General features: G+C 50.9%; 1 protein-coding gene and 1 long non-coding RNA gene across 3 annotated transcripts in view; both read left to right on the forward strand.

The window, feature by feature from the left end:
- Large1 (LARGE xylosyl- and glucuronyltransferase 1) overlaps positions 1-15535 on the forward strand; it is a 493847-nt gene that overhangs the window by 13559 nt on the left and 464753 nt on the right. The window lies entirely within an intron of this gene.
- Positions 8412-10309, forward strand: LOC139704979 (uncharacterized). Its single transcript, XR_011706906.1, has 2 exons — positions 8412-8605; positions 9772-10309. It is a non-coding gene; the product is annotated as an uncharacterized lncRNA (long non-coding RNA).

Genomic DNA, 15535 nt, shown 5'->3' on the forward strand with positions numbered 1-15535 from the left:
CACATCCCTGGAGTGGGTTGGATAAGGGGGTGAGTCCTCCGTGCATTATGGGTAGAGTGGGACAGGGTATTTAGGCACAGAGTTCCAACATGTTCAACAGGAAGATTAAGATGTTGAAGTCCTGTCAATCAGACCCAGGCTCTCTTCTCTAGCCCTGTGTTCTGGCTCACCCACCACCGCCACACCAGCCTGTGTGCCGACTGCTGTTGTTCAGTTTGAATCAGAGCTTATTGTTTGGGAACACCTTTTCCTTTAATAGGAGTGTCAAGAAGTCAAGGTACGGTGACAGGAACTGGTTGTAGGTTTTGCCAAAAATGCTTGGGATCAGATAGTGAGAATCTGAACCTTCTTCTTTAGGCTCTGTGCTACCACGTTGGAATTGTGGCATTGCCACTGCAGGTCGCAGCCTCCTTGATAAACTGGGAGAGTGGACTTTGGTTTCAGAACGGGTTCCATGACTTTTGGGGGGAGTGCGGTGAAGGCTGCCCCATGATGGGACTTCGACATTGATTTGAACAGCACGTGTTAAGCTGGTCCCCTTTACTCTTTCCATGGAGCATGGAGAGAGGATTAGGTGGCCAGTGGTTCTCTAGGGCTTTCGTGGTGCCATATTGCTGAGTGTGAGACACCCCTGTCTTCCTGTTTATGTGTCTCAGGGAACAGATTTTGCAAGGGCAGGGTTTCGTGAGTGCGTGAACCCGGTCACGAAAGGCCACTGTTGTGTCGGAATGACTTCCCTTCTCACCCTGAGCACACCCCCTTCCAGGCTGTGCCGATGACAAACCTGTCCATTATTCTACCTCGTCAAGAAGTTGTCATCGTTCTCGCTCCTGCATTAATTATTGTTTTAACATGCCTTGTGTGCTCATTGTCTGGTCTGTGTTTGTAATGGAACATCACAGCTGAAAAGATGTGCGGAGTAGGTTGCTGCTTGTCAAATTGTAGTCTTTTCATGTCAAAAACCCATAATCACCCATTTAACTTTTGCTTACCTGCAATCCAAAAATTTCCAACGGTAAGGCTTTGGAAAAGCTAATTGCTACAAGATGTGATTAAAGTGTACATGTGTTAATATGGGATGAGGATGAAGGCCCGAGAGATCCATATGTGTGTTACCATCCATCCCCTCCTGTGCCAGTGCGGATCGGGTTGGTTGGGGATTGTGTTCTTGGAAAGCCATCGAGTCCTTGAGAGAATAGGATCCAGGGTCCGGAGGTTTTGACAGAAACTGGTTTTTTATTATTATCTCTGTGTTGAAGTTTGCTAACTCATCTTGGGTAAAGGACTCAACTTCTTTGTGTTAGTTTCCCATGACTGCCATTACCAAGTACCACCCTCTGGTTGGTTTAAATCAATAGGAAATTATTGTCTCACAGATCTGGAGTCCAGAAATTTAAAATCAAGGTGTCTCAGGGTTGTCAGTGCCTTCAGGTGAGAATCCTTCCTTGCTTCTTCTAGCTTCTGGTGTTGGCCAGCAGTTCTGGTCATGCCTTTGCTTGTGGACACCTCCCTCCTGTCCCCTGGCCATCTATCTGTACATCTCTGTGTTTACATTTCTCCTTTTTATACAAAGACCAGTAACATTGAATCAGGGCCCACCCTAATGACCTCATTTTGACTTGATTACATCCGTAAAGACCTATTTCCAGAAAATGTCACATTCTACAGAGGTGCTGGGAGTGGGGGGCACAGTTTAACTGGCTATAGTCTCAGAGCTGGTTTTCCTCTGTGAAGCACAGTTTGTCAGCTGTTCCCACCTTCAGTGTAAACATCAAACACAATCTAGAAAGTGTCCTGGAACACACCTGGTCTCCGACTCGCAAGGTCTCTGACTTATGATGGTTTAATAGGAGTTTTTGATTTGAGGATGCTGTGAAAGTTGTATGCATTCATTAGAAATCACACTTTGAATGTGGCATTTGGATCTTTGCCCAGTTGGTGTGGGGTCGCCCCTTCTCTTGAGATGCTGGACAGCAGCATAGAGCCGTGGCTTCCAATTATCGGGCTCCCTCAGAGGGGTCAACAGCTGTACTGTACAGCTGTGTTGCTGAGCTGCGGTGGTTGATTGGTTAGGAGTATTATTGTCCATGCATTTTTGACATATGATATTTTCACCCACATTGGGTTTATCATGAAGATAACCCTGTCATAGGTTGAAGGTCACCTGTCTAATTCCTCTCATGAAGGCTGGAGACCCCATGAGATGTTAGATGCTCTTCATTCCAGATATGTGATATGAAATAAGCATTTGGGTTTGACACATGATAAGTTCTGTGAGTTTTTTCGATTAAAAGTCCTCTGGGATGTCTGAATGTCTGATTTGAGCTGCCTGATCTGGGGCAACTAGGAGCCCATCGGTACCAGAAAGGAAGGGGAGCCCATCCAGAGGTGGAGCTCTGCCCCTTAGAGTCTGGGACTGCTGGGTCACCTGCCTCATCCTGGTTTGATGGCCACTCACTGCTGCCCTGTGGTGTCATTTGGGCATAAATCCTGAGAAGTCTGTCCCAACTCTTGAATCTTTCATGGAGAGCGTGGGAATGTATTTTGGTTTTATCGGTTTGTTTTCAGGAGCTGTGTTTTGATATTCAAAAGAGGTTCACTCAGGGGCAGAGGCTAAGAATGTTTTCTGATGGTGTTTCTCTTTTGCTTCTTCCTAATCACTTGCAATTGTAAGGGGAAAAAAAGGTACAAAACAAACACAACAACCCTCCAGACCCTCCCAGTGACATTGAAAGGACCTGGTTCTCTGCCTTCCTTTTACATGCAGCGTGGTAGAGTAGAGTAGATTGCTGTCTGAATTTGTTTGTTTTTTTTTTTTTGGAGATGCCTAAAGTGCTACAGAAAGCCCACTTCTCCATTAAACAGGTCTTAGCATATTCTCGTCACTGGATCAGGATTTCTGAGGGTTGCAGAGGCCAGGGTCAGTTTGCTCAGATTCTTTCCTCCGCTCCCTCATTCAGTGAACGCAGAGCACTGGCCATCGGTGATGTGCCAGGCGCTGTGCTGGGCACTGGGGTGAGGAGAAGAATGAGACCATGTCCCTGCTTGCGTGCCGTGTTCTTCTGGGAGGGTCAGTTCCCCGTGACCCGGCTGGGTTGTCCCGTAGCCCTCATGTTTCCAGGCAATAATACCTCTTTTGCCACTTGCCACCTGCAGTTCTGAGCTAAAAGCGACCATATATCTAACTCCACTTGGTATTTATTGGGTTGTTACACCAAATTTTGCAAAGCCAGAGGCACCGCTTGGTTGGAAGGAATCTTCTGTATTCCACCCCCAAGAGGCTGCTCAACGGGCTTTGATGATCCGTAAAACCCAGCTCCACTTCTAGCACGGGAGAGCTTGTAACTTTTTTTTGCCTTTTCTGAATTTGAGGCCTTTATAGAGGATTTTGAGAGTGGGGCGCTGTCAGGCGGGTTTTATGTCATTGCCTCTCACACGGGCGATGAAGTTCCGGGATCAATTTCGCTGCACGGCAGCCCCGCGCTCTGCTGCACTTGGAAGCGTTACATTGCGGGAAGTGCTCTTTTCGTGGCGAGATTCAGATGTGGTAATTGAAATGGGGATGCCTGAAAGGACTGTAGATGTCCCCACGCCTGCACTGCCTTCTTGCAGAAGAGCCGAGGGGATTTGTTCCCTTGTTCACTTCTGAGGGGGAGGAGCCTAACGGACAGTCCTGCCAGTGGCCCCCCACAGTCTGTCCTTCAGGACCTGTCCCCCATTCTCTTCCTGATGGATAACACTGGAGGAGGTCTTGACAGAATTTACAACGAGCTGTCTTGGAAGACAACATGTCAGGGGCTGAGGGGGCGGAAAGGAAGGTTTCTACATGGATCCCAGAAGGAACTGGTGGGACGTGTCTTGGACGGTTGCATAATTCTATCTTAAAATGAATGTAGCAGGAATCCATTTGGGAGAGGAGGAATACAAGTATTATTATTAAAGTGCTTCACACTCCTCTGCATCTTGTCTAAAGGTAGGATCCTTAGGGCTCTTAAAAGGCATGAGGCCTGATTGGCATATTTTGTGGATGAAAATCAGGGGACTTGTCCAAGGTTACCCCAGCATCATGGCAAAACCCAGACCTCCTGACTCCCAGCCCCTTGCCACCTCCCTCCAGCCTGCGCTGCCTCCCACATGAATCAGTGGCTCTTTGAAGCAAGACTAAAGCTGTCCTTGGGCACGTCACCCTCCAAAGAGACTCTGTGGCCCTCCTGGTGATGGTTGGGTGGCCGCCGCTGTGCTCATGTTGACTCAGGAGGAATGGCAGGACCCGGTCTTGTTTTTTAAGCAGGGTCTCATTGCCGCGATTATTGAATGTATCTTTTAAAGATGAATATAAAACAGCTACCCTCCCAAGGAAATCATAAAACAAATTACGCCCTTGCCACCCAGAACTACAGAGAAACAGCAGGCTGTTGGCGGCGTAGAGAGTAATGGTTGCAATATTAAAACAATGAGGGGGAAACCGGGATCCAATAGCTGAGCGCAGGCAGGAGAACAACCCTGTAATCCCCCAGGGATAATGGGTCTCGACGACAGGCCCCTGTGATTTATTGTGCTTAATGTACTTATTTTTATTTGTGCCCTTCAACATGGAGCTTTGTCACTGAAGAGATTTGATAATGGCCTGTTTGCAGTCACTTAGGCTCTGTAATAAAGCTCCACACTTGGGCTGTCTGTAGGGCTCATTGGCATTCCCCTCCCAACTCCCTTCATGGGCTGAGATGGGATGGGGGAGATGGGGACTTCTCCCCTTTCTGAGCTTCCCCACCAGGCTACCCATCCTGGCGTCTGTGCCCGCCCAGGCCCCGCCTGCCCCTCTGGTTTGCGCTGCCCCAGGACAGGGACAGCCAAGTGCAGCATCGCACAGCCCTGGGAGGTCAGGAAGTGCCGAGATGGATGTTGGTGCGGGTTGCACAATGATGCAAATGTACTCAGTTCCACCCAACTGCACCCCTCAAAACGGTTGAGGGAGGAACCCCCCCATCCTGCCTATCATAATAGATGCCTGGGACTTCGTCTTCATGCATCACCAGTGTGAGTTTACTGCTTACAGCTTTGGGGGTAAGTAAAAATAGCAGCGGAGGAGTGGCTATGTAAGGTTTCCCAAAAGAATGGGCTTGATTTAAACGCTGTCTTGCGCTCTGATGGTGGCAGCGGCAGCAGCTGGTTTGCAAAGACGGGTGTGTCTCATCGACAGTTGTGAGTCAACCTGAGGTTTTCATTTCAGCTTTTTCCTGGGCTTTTGGGAAAGGGAAGCGGAAATTCTTCCGAGACTCCTCAAAGCACCGACCTCCTTTGGGCAGCACCGTCCGTAACCTGCTGAGGTTCGGGCAGAGAACTCCAGGGTGGCAGCTGGGAAGTGCCTCGAAGTGCCTTTTCCCCCCTCCGGTCAGTCCAGTCAGTAGGGAAGGTGCTGTGCTCTGTTGGGTCTCCCACTTGACTTCCATGGCATGGCCGGGGAGAGTGTTGGCTTCATTCTGCTGGCCACGTAGCAGAGAAGGGCTCCTTTAAAGGGTAGAACCAGCAAAAAAAGTCAGGAGTGAGCCCAGGTGGGTGTTGCAGTTGAGGGGATCGGTGTCCTAGGCTGCAGCAGGGTGGCAGCCCCACTGGGAGAGAGCTGCGCTCAGGTGACGCTGCTCTCAGCCACTCCGGCACCCTTTACCCTCCTTGTGCCTCATCAAAAGTTTCTAATATGCTCCCAGGCCATTCTGCTCCAGTCCAGACATATTCTGGCCTCAGCTGAGTCCCTGGCACTCTGGTCCAGTGACCAGTTTTGGTTATATACCCCAAAGAACTAAAATCAGGGACTTGAGTGTACTTTATTTGTACACATGTGTTCGTAACAGCATCATTCACAAAAGCCCCAAAGTGGGATTGACCTAAGTGTCTATCAGAGGTCAGATGGATGAACAGGAGGAGATAAATACACACAATGGAATATTATTCAGCCCTAAGCAGGAAGGAAACCCTGTCACATGCCAAATTTGGGGACATTACACTGGGTGAAGTAAGCCAGTCACTGAAGGACACACAGTTATGATTCCATTTAAAGGAGGTTTCAAGAGTAGGTAAATTTATAGAGAGAGAAAGCAGAACTGTGGTGGCTAGGGCCTGGGGCAGGAGTTGGCAGCGTGCAGTGGACAACAGAGTTTCAGGTTGGGAAGATGAAAGTGTCCTGGCTGAGGGTCGTAGGGATGGTTGCAAATGACGTGAACTGACTTCTACTGAACCCTCCAGTGGTTAAAGTGGTCACTTTTACGTTGTGTGTATTTTGCCACCGTGAAAAGAAAGACTTGGCAAGCAGACTCTGAGGGTGCCTGGGATCCCCACCTCCTGGTGTTCACACCCTTGTGTCATCCCACTGTATGTGCCAGGGACCTGTGACCTTTTGTAACCACCAGACGGCAGCAGAGGTGGTGGGTGCCACTTCTGGGATCACATCCTGTTGGCGTTTGTAAGACCCACGTCTTGCAGGCAGGGTCCCTGAGGGCTCTTGTTGCTGCCTTGATGAGGTTATCATGTGGGGGGAGCCCACTCAGCAAAGAACTGGGGGTGGCTTCAGCAATCCAGCCATCGGCTAGCAAGAAGGCCCTGCATTCAGACACAGGGAACAGGATTCTTACGGCACCGTGAGCTTACAGGTGGACTCTCCCTCGAGCTTCCACCTGGTGACACTTTGTAGCCTTATGAGACTCTGACCCACTTAGCCGTGCCCAGACTTATGCCAGAGCTACAGAAACGGAGAGCACAGATGTCTGCTGTTGCAGGCTGCCAACTCGAGGGTAATTTGTTACACGGCAATAGATGACAGATACATGGCCTCCCAGGAGACTCGCCGGAATGGATTCCATCCTGGTTCTCTACCCTGATCACCGGAGGCCTATGTCGTCTTTTCTTGTCTTCTGGAAGGGAGCAGAAGAATGAATGGCCTCTTTTTTCTGTCTTCTAGTTACACTCAAATACATTCATGGTGAGAGCCCATTGACCTTCTTGGTTCCTTCCCGTGCTCTTCTGGCCTCAGGTTCGCCTGTCCCACCCGGAGGCTCGGGATACCAGTTCCCCCCACCTACCTGTGCAGGTGAGCTCTCTCCCCACCCCTGTCTGCATCTCTCCTGCTCCAGTGCTGTGACCCTGTGTCTTGCCTGTGCATGAACACAGAGGGTTGAGTGAGCAGATTTGGGGGGTGGACTTGATTTCAAATATTCTGTCCCATTTGTTGCCCCCATAAACTGCTAAACGGCCCTAGAAATTCCACTGTGGTATGTAAGCTGTCCTTGACCGACTCCCACATAATAAATTAAAAAGATCTGCTGCCACTTTTTGAGCACTGCCATATGTCATCCACTTGATTAATGATTCTCATTGTGTTTGCTCAACAGTCCTGAGGAGGTGGGTGCCGTGGGGCTCCATCTACATAAGACACAGTGAGGTGTCTTTTCTTGTGACCCAGAGTTCATATCTGGCCAAAGCAGGCTTAGAACGCCATGCTGTGCTCCTGCGTGCCTGAGCTCAATGCCTTGGAAGATCATGGAGAGATTTCTACAGGTCCTACCTTCTAGTTTTGCCTGGAAGATAGAGTGGCTGCAACAGAGGCCACCAGGGTTTCTGAACATTCACTCCTGTGAGCCATGTGGGGTGTGGTGGAGTGGAGGCCCACGGAAATAAGAAGGGGAGAAGAAGCGGTAAGAATGGGGTTTCCTGGGCTGGGGTTGTGGCTCAGTGGTAGAGGGCTTGCCTAGGATGTGTGAGGCCCTGGGTTGGATTCTCAGCACTGCATAGAAATAAATGAATAAAATAAAGGTCCATCAACATCTTAAAAAATAAACCAAAAAGAATGGGGTTTCTTACTGGAGCGGGCTGCCCTGGTGGGGAGAGTGAGGGGCCACCGTGGTCTCACCTTGGCTGAATTTTGGAATCCTTGGGGAAGCTTCAATGTATACCAACGTAGTGCCTGCACTCTACACCACAAATGTTGGTTTGTGTGCATCTTGTGCACAAAGATCAAAAACTCCAGGTGATGAGGGTTCGTGGCCAGATTCAGAACACTGGGGCATAGGGTCTCTGTATGGTGGACCTTGAACAGAGAAGGTGGAGCATCAGGGTGAGGGCATGGTCCCACCACCAACCCAGCTCCTCTCCACTGGGCAGCAGACCCTGTGAGCTTAGAGACTGGCACTGGCAGAGGGGGCTGTAGGATGGGCTTCCGGGAGCTCATGCTTTTGCTTTGGAACTGACAGGTCCCAGCATATCAGTATCTTCAGCTCACTCCCTACTCTGCACACAATACAGGGTGCAGGGGGTTCCCGGGGACGGGGCATATACATCCAACAGGCCTTAGTGAGGCGCTGTCTGTGCTGCGTGGATTACCTTTGGCCTTGCCTAGGGTTCGCGGTTACTCTGGGTGTCTGGTTTTGCAGGCTCCCCAGGTACCTCTTGGTGAGGAGGATTAGATCGCAGGGAGTAGGCAGGGACCCCGTGATTGTGTCTGCTGGGATGAATGGCGAGCTGATGAACCTGCTGTGGGTGTCCCGTGCAACTTAGTTTAGTGGTCAACTTCAGCACCGTTGAGAGGACGAGCACAGGGAACCTAAGGCAGCTTGAAGTAAGTAAAGGGTTGGGCAATTTTTCACCCTATTTTAGTATTTTCTGGTAAGTCCCCCCTCTCCTTCCCTTCTTTAGCCTGCTTGGTTTCTTCCTGTAAGAGAGGACGATGTTTTTTAATGTGCTGTGGAGTCCATTTGAACGTGAGCTGTTGATGGAAGAGTTTGTCTTCAGTGTGTATTTGTTGGGGGGGATGAGTAAACTGCAGGCCTTACTGGGGTCAGGGAATGCAGAGGGCTCCGGCTTGTGTTTGGTTTTCCTCCCCCATTGGAGCAGGTGTCTTCTTTCACAATTAGAATGCTTTTCTTTTTTCTTTTTTTTTTTTGCTCTACCTTGTCATGGGAGATGACACTTCTGCAGACTTTAGTCTTTTATGTGTTCTAAACCGGGCCCTTTCCCCTGCTGTGGCTTCAATAATGCATCATTTCATAAGTTCATGGAATTTAATGTGCCTCTGCTCAGCCTCCAGTCTCGGCTAGGTAGTTAAATGAAAATTAACCACTGTAGGTTGGGCTCAAAGTCACCTCTTCGCCTTCTCCTTTTGGATCCCCTCCCCTCTCTGCTGCCCCGTGTGTGCAAAACAACGTCCCTTTTTCTTTCCTTGGTGTGGCGTGTGCAGGACGCTCCCCTGGGTGAGTGGGAATATTGATTTATTTCATAATCCGAGATCCATGAAAAAAAATAACAGTGTGAACGTACAAGTTTTTGAACTGCCGCCTCTCCAGCTGAAGTACAGTGGAGTCTAGGGACCTGTAGCAAACTAATATTTAACGAGAGTGCTACTGTTGTGCCGCATTTTGGATTCGCGGTGGCTGCCGGTGAAATTGGCATGTGTCCTGACAGGGCTCTGAAGTGGGCTCCGTCTTCATTCCCTTCATTCACTTGTTCACTTATTCAGTGCCTAATGATCATTTTATATGTATGAGGCACCCGGGTGGTGGATGTGATAGGCTATTTGCATTAATGGCTTCCATTCTTCACAGTTTTCTGAATTCCTGCCTGCTCTCCTTGACTTGGCTTTGGACTCGACCACGTGACTTGCTTTGACCTGTAGGATGAAGTGGAGGTGATGGGGTGGGAGTTTGGAGCCTGTACCAGACAAGATCTGAAGCATTTCTGTTTTTTTTTTTTTTTTTTTTGATGTATCTTTGCATTTGCCGCAAAAAGAAAGCATGCCCTGGATGCTTGGAAAACAGCCTCCAGCCAACCTGAGAGCCTTCAGTGAGAAACCAAGCCTCCTGGAGATCCCCCGAGTCCCAGCCAACTTGCAGATGCTGAGCAGAAAGAAATGATTGTTGCCTTAAGACTCTGGTTCCTCAGGCAGCATTGTTATGCAACCGATGACGGACACAATGGATATTGATAGGATTCCGTCATGGGTCCCCTTGGAGAGAAGTCTTAGAGTTGGGTGATGTTGGTTGGCAGGTCAGGACGAGATCATGAAGGGCCAAACAAGATACAGTTCCAAGTGGCCTGTGAGAGGACTCAGTCAAGAGAGTCTGCAGGAAGATTGATCCGAGACCTCATGGGGGGGTGGCCTTTGAGACGGTGTTATTGAAGTCCTGAATAGGGGAATGTTGACCAGGATTCTGGATTAATATATGGTATTTCAAAGTTGATTCCCCATTGAAGCCAATGCATTGGTACATATTTCCCATTAAATATCGAATGACTTTGCTTTCATTAAACCAAAAATTATAGCTAAGTTGATGTCAGGGAGCCACATTCCCCTCTGGGAATAGCCAGAATTTGCACTGCTTATCACACAGGGTCACCCAGCATAGATCTGATGTACCTACTGTGTGCCAGGGGTGGGTTGCTAAGCATTTTATATTTGTAATCTTATGAAATCATCATCATTGTGTGGATGGTCATAAATGCTAATAATGTTATTTCCATTTTCCAGGTAAATTAGCTAAGGCTGAAGGGGAAGGTCACTTGCTGAAGTTATGCAGGCACATCAGAGTCTCATTCCACTCCCTGCCCCTGTCCCTGTCACGATTGACATCCTCACAATTCGTTTTTGAATCACATAGCACAGTGTCTTGCACACAGCAGGTGCTCAAAATATAACTGCTTTGCAGAATGGAATAGATCTAAGAAGAGGGAAAAGTGGCTTTCACCCATGTCTGTGTGGCTGTCGTAACCTAGGAAGGAGGTGAATTCCTGAAGCAAATCCACTGGCACAGATATGGAAAGCACTTCGGGTGTCAGGGAGACCCAGAGAAGGGACCCTTCATATAGTTCTGGAAAGATGACGTCTCTGGGAGGGGCCAGCTCTGAGGCAGTGTGAACAAGGAGTCTGAATTGGCCGTGGGAGGAGGAAGGGCTTGCTGTGTGCTTCCCTGGTGCCCCAGGTGTCTTCTGGGTCAGAGCAGATGCTCCGAGCTGTTGCTTGAGGGAGGTGGGGGCAGTGAGTCTTCAGAGCAGCTGCGATAATAAACTTCCCAACACGTGAGCCTCTGCAATCTCAAACCCTCTTTTTTCCAGCATTAGGGAAACTGAGGCAGCACCCCAAAAGGAATTACGGCCCATTTTGTCCTGAACAACCCGGAGAACCATTGCCTGAGAAGATGGGCTTATCACCAATATAAAGATGCCTTGAACGGACCTGGGAATGCTGCAGATATAAAATAAATATGAAATAGCCCATAATAGTCCAAACACCATAGAGTGATTCCCTGTGGCTTTTGGTTTTTGCAATGATTTACTGATGACTCTCAACTCGACCCAGGCCTGGATCTGCATTTCAACTCCAACATGCCCCTGTGAGATGCTGGTGACATTCTTTTATATTCTCTGAGCCTCGGTTTCTTCAAAGAAATACGAAAAAGAAAACATGGAATAGGCATAAAATCTGTATCACAGGGTTGTGCAGGCAGGTTAGTTTTTTAAAAAGCTAATAGTTTTTTTTTTTTTTAGGACCAACTGTGTAACTGTGTGCTACCCATTTTCTTTTTTGCTTCTGTGTGAATCAGTTCACTTGACACTTTTAATCCTCACATCACACTCTGAGATGGAATAAACATGGTGGTGGCCTCCACTTTGGCACCGCGGAGTTCGGTAGCTTCCCATGGCTACTGGGCCAGCTGTGGGGGAGACCCTGGGATCTGAACTGCAGAGTGACGCGCTCGGCCCTCAGCCTTGCTAACTCCGGGCCTGGAAATGGGCAGGTGCATGTGGATTGCTAGTTCCCCATCCACTTCTTTTTAGAGCTGGCCTCTGCTCTTCTCTCCCAGTCCTGAGAAACTGTCGGTCAGCTGGGCGGGGAGGGCTGGATAGCACGGTTCCCAGGGTAGGGGGCAGAGACCAGTGTCCTGCCTGCAGCACCGACATGCTGGTAATTCATTTGCCATCATGTTCTCATCTGCCCACCACGAGATCGCACAGTGCACAGGGCGGGGACGGTGTCCGCTTTCTTGGACCACGGTGCAGCCCCGACTCCCAACTGCATTCCGAGCACTCAGGAAACAGCAGATGAACGAAGACTCTTGCACACGCCTCTCCTGCCCCTCTGTGCTGGTCCTTCCAGACCACTCTTCATTCCAGCCCCAGTTCACATGGTCCCATCTCCATGTAGCAAAAGCCCCAGCTTGAGTCTGTCTCACTGTGAAGTGTATAGAGTGGACGTGGAGGCTGGGAATGGAGGCCCCTGTGAGTGCTGTGCAGTCTTCTTTCTTTCCTCCCTGCCCATGAGCCCTGTGGGACACCAAGCCCAGGGCTGGCCTCCCGGTGTCATGTCCCCTCAGAAAATGGCCTTGACATGAGTGGACCCAACAGAGGCCCTCTCTGGGAAGTGTGACTCAAACCTCTGCTGGAACCTCACAGGACCCAGAAAGAGAGGTTTATTGAAAGAAACCATTTCTCGGAATTTTCCAATACAAATTATTCCAGCTCCAAAATCTCAGACTTAGCGATGGGTGGACTTCAAGGGATATGCTTTCTTTTCTCCCCATGAAAAAGATGTCACAGTGGAACCGAGGAGAGCTGTCAGAGCACAAAAGTCCGTGGAGCCCAGGAGGGAGCTCGTTCCTGGACCTTTGCCAGGGAAATCGTCAGGACGGCTGCGCTTGCCAACCTGACAGCTCTACCAGGGGACGAGCCGGGAGTGCCCAGCTGCCTCATTCATGTTGAGTGGTGGGAGGGAGGCGGGGCTTGGGGGAAGGCCCAGAGTGCAAAGGAGAGCTGAGACGTTCTGAAGGGAGCTCTGGAAGCATTGGAGGGGCAGGTGGCACGTGGCACCTGTGGTTGATCAGGGTTGGACGCGTACGGTTTTCTTTTGGGAAAGTGAGGAGGGTCCTGGAGGAAGCTAGGCTATAGGACCGGGCTCCACCCTTATGACCTGGCTGGCCAGAATCCTCTGACGCCATACCACATTGGGGGTGTGTTTCATCTTATTCTGGGGGGACACAGATATTCAGGCCACAGCAGATCTCATTTGATATTTGCCGACGGTTGATTCCCTTCCTGTGGACTTCTGCCTCCTCCAAGCCTGGAGAACCCTGCTGTCTGTCACCCAGGTTCCGAATCCGCCTTCCCCACCACCTTGCCCAGATCAGCACTTGCCCTCTCTGGGCTGTGTGTACAGACCTGCCAGGAGGTGTTCTCAGTGGATTTTTAAGGCTTTTGGGAAACGGTTTGGTGAACTTCTTCCTCCCCTGCTGCACTGGAAGCCTCCTGTGGGCAGGAGGTGTCTGCACCTGTTCTATTCTGAAGCACCCAGCACAGTGCCTGACTTAGTGTTCAATACCTATTTGGTATTTAAGTTTTTATTTTTTTTTTTAATTTTAATATTTTTCCATATTACTGTTGAAATAAAAAGAAGTCAAAACTAGGGTTCCTTTTCTCTAAAAGTGACCCCTTCTCACTCAAGGTGGAGGAACTTTCTGTAGGAGGGATGGGCTGCCCTTGGGGCAGTGTCTGAGTCCTGAGGGCCAAGAGAGGGAAAGCAGGAAGTGGATCTGTTTGGCTCTTTGCTGAACACCAGGGCACAGGTCCATTCTGGGCCAGCTTCCATGGGATGCAGGAAAAGTGACACAGCCTGCACCTCGACCTGGCCACTCACCTGAGATGTTCAGCTGGAGGGACCTTGCACTTCAGGGCGGACCTCTGGATTTCATGTCTTTTTATGGTATCAAGAGACTCAGGCTCCAGGGGGAGGTGGCTAGGAGGTCGTGCTTAGGCATCGACCTGGAGGGAGCCTTTGGGTGGACTCAGCCATCTGTTCCGTCATAGTCACACCTTTTGTTGCATGGCCTTTGCAGGTTGCAGAGCACACCAGCCCTGTGTTGCCGTCTCCGTATCACAGGGCCCTCAGTGGGCACCTTGCGGAGTTGCTGTGCCGTAGCCATTCCTGGTTTGCAAGATAAACAGCCTGAAGAGTGCATGTGAACTTGGGACTTGGGAATTCACCAGGCCCTTGGCCACCCCAAAGTCAGTGTCTGCCACCCCGTGCTCCTGGGCTCAAGTCAGCCTGCGTTTGCAGGGTCCCCGCCACAGAGGGTCAGTTAGGATTCCAGCTTGACATAAGGTGCCTCGGATCTGTCTGTTGGTCCCGAGGAGCGCAGCGTCTCTGTGGAAGGCGGCCCTCACGCCATGCACACCGGGGTGGCGGGCAGGGGCCGCTTTAGACTTTCTGATCCGAGGGGACGACTTCTCACCTGAGCCTGGGTCTCTGCCTGGGTGAAATGGGGATCAATGAGTTTTATCAGATGATGAATATCATTCCAAACCCGCCCAGCTCAGCCTTCACACACATCCCAGTTAGCACCTGGGCCTCCAAAGGTCTTCCCTGCCTTTCTGTTGAAGCCCCCCCCACACACCTTTTTCTTTCCTGTGGAAGGCCTCTGTGTTGTCAGTGCCATCCCAGGCCTGGGTGACACTGTCCCTGTGCTTGGCCGCATCTCAGAAGCTGCAGTGATCCCAGCTTCAGGGCAGGGGGAGGAGGATTTGAGCAGTCGGGAAACTCAGGGTTGGGCTTGCCATTGTCCCTTGGAGAGGGAGGTTGTCTTTGGGAGCACGTGCACAGGTAGGGCAGGCCGGGTCACACAGGAGGTGGGAGGCCCTGCCCCGCCCCGCCCTGCCCTCCCCTCCCTGGGCAGGTGGATTCCGGTGGGTTGCCGCCCTCAGCACGTAAGCAGTGACCTCGAGCATCTGGCAGCTCTGCAGATCAAGGCATCTGGCCTCCCCGGGCCTCCCCAGTCTGGCCTCCCCGGGCCTCCCCAGTCTGGCCTCCCCGGGCCTCCCCAGTCTGGCCTCCCTGGGCCTCCCCAGTCTGGCCTCCCCGGGCCTCCCCAGTCTGGCCTTGCTCGGGCCTCCCCACTGTCCCCAGCATAGTTGTGACATTCCAGCCAAACTCTGGGTTCCTGGCGGTGGCACGAGTCTCCCCACGGCAGGCCCTTGCTTGGCAGGCACCGTGTGAGGCTGTGGAGGGGATGTGGAGCTTGACACGTGGGCAGCTTCTCCAGCTGCCTCATCCCCTCGAGAGCCATGTGAAGCGCACACTCAGAGGAAAGGGGTGTGACATAGGGCCACCCAGGTGACCTTTGCAAATGTAGAATGACTTTGCAGTCCTGTGTTCCCAGCAGCCTGGAGAGAGAGTTCAGGGGTGCCGGGGAGCCCGTGTTGGCTGGGGCTGACCCTGGCTCCCTCCCTGAGCCAGCAGCCTCCTCCTTGGGGTAGGGTGGCCAGCGGGGACCAACTCTGGTGGACTGGCCTCCACACCTTCGTTTGCTCAGTGAGCAGATTGAGAGGCTGTTGGTAAATGCAGTGATAGGAGTCTCTCCCTCCGGTAGCTTTTCAGCTACGTGAAGGGAGCAGATGAACAAGCTGCACAAAGAGAACATTTGTCCTCCTCTGATGACAAGTACCCTGGCCGGGGGGAGGGGTGTGGGGTAGGCTTGCTGTTTTTAGAAGGTTGGTCAACAGGGAG

Source organism: Marmota flaviventris, chromosome 3 (genome assembly GCF_047511675.1).
Source record: "Marmota flaviventris isolate mMarFla1 chromosome 3, mMarFla1.hap1, whole genome shotgun sequence".
NCBI classification, from domain to species: Eukaryota; Metazoa; Chordata; class Mammalia; order Rodentia; family Sciuridae; genus Marmota; species Marmota flaviventris.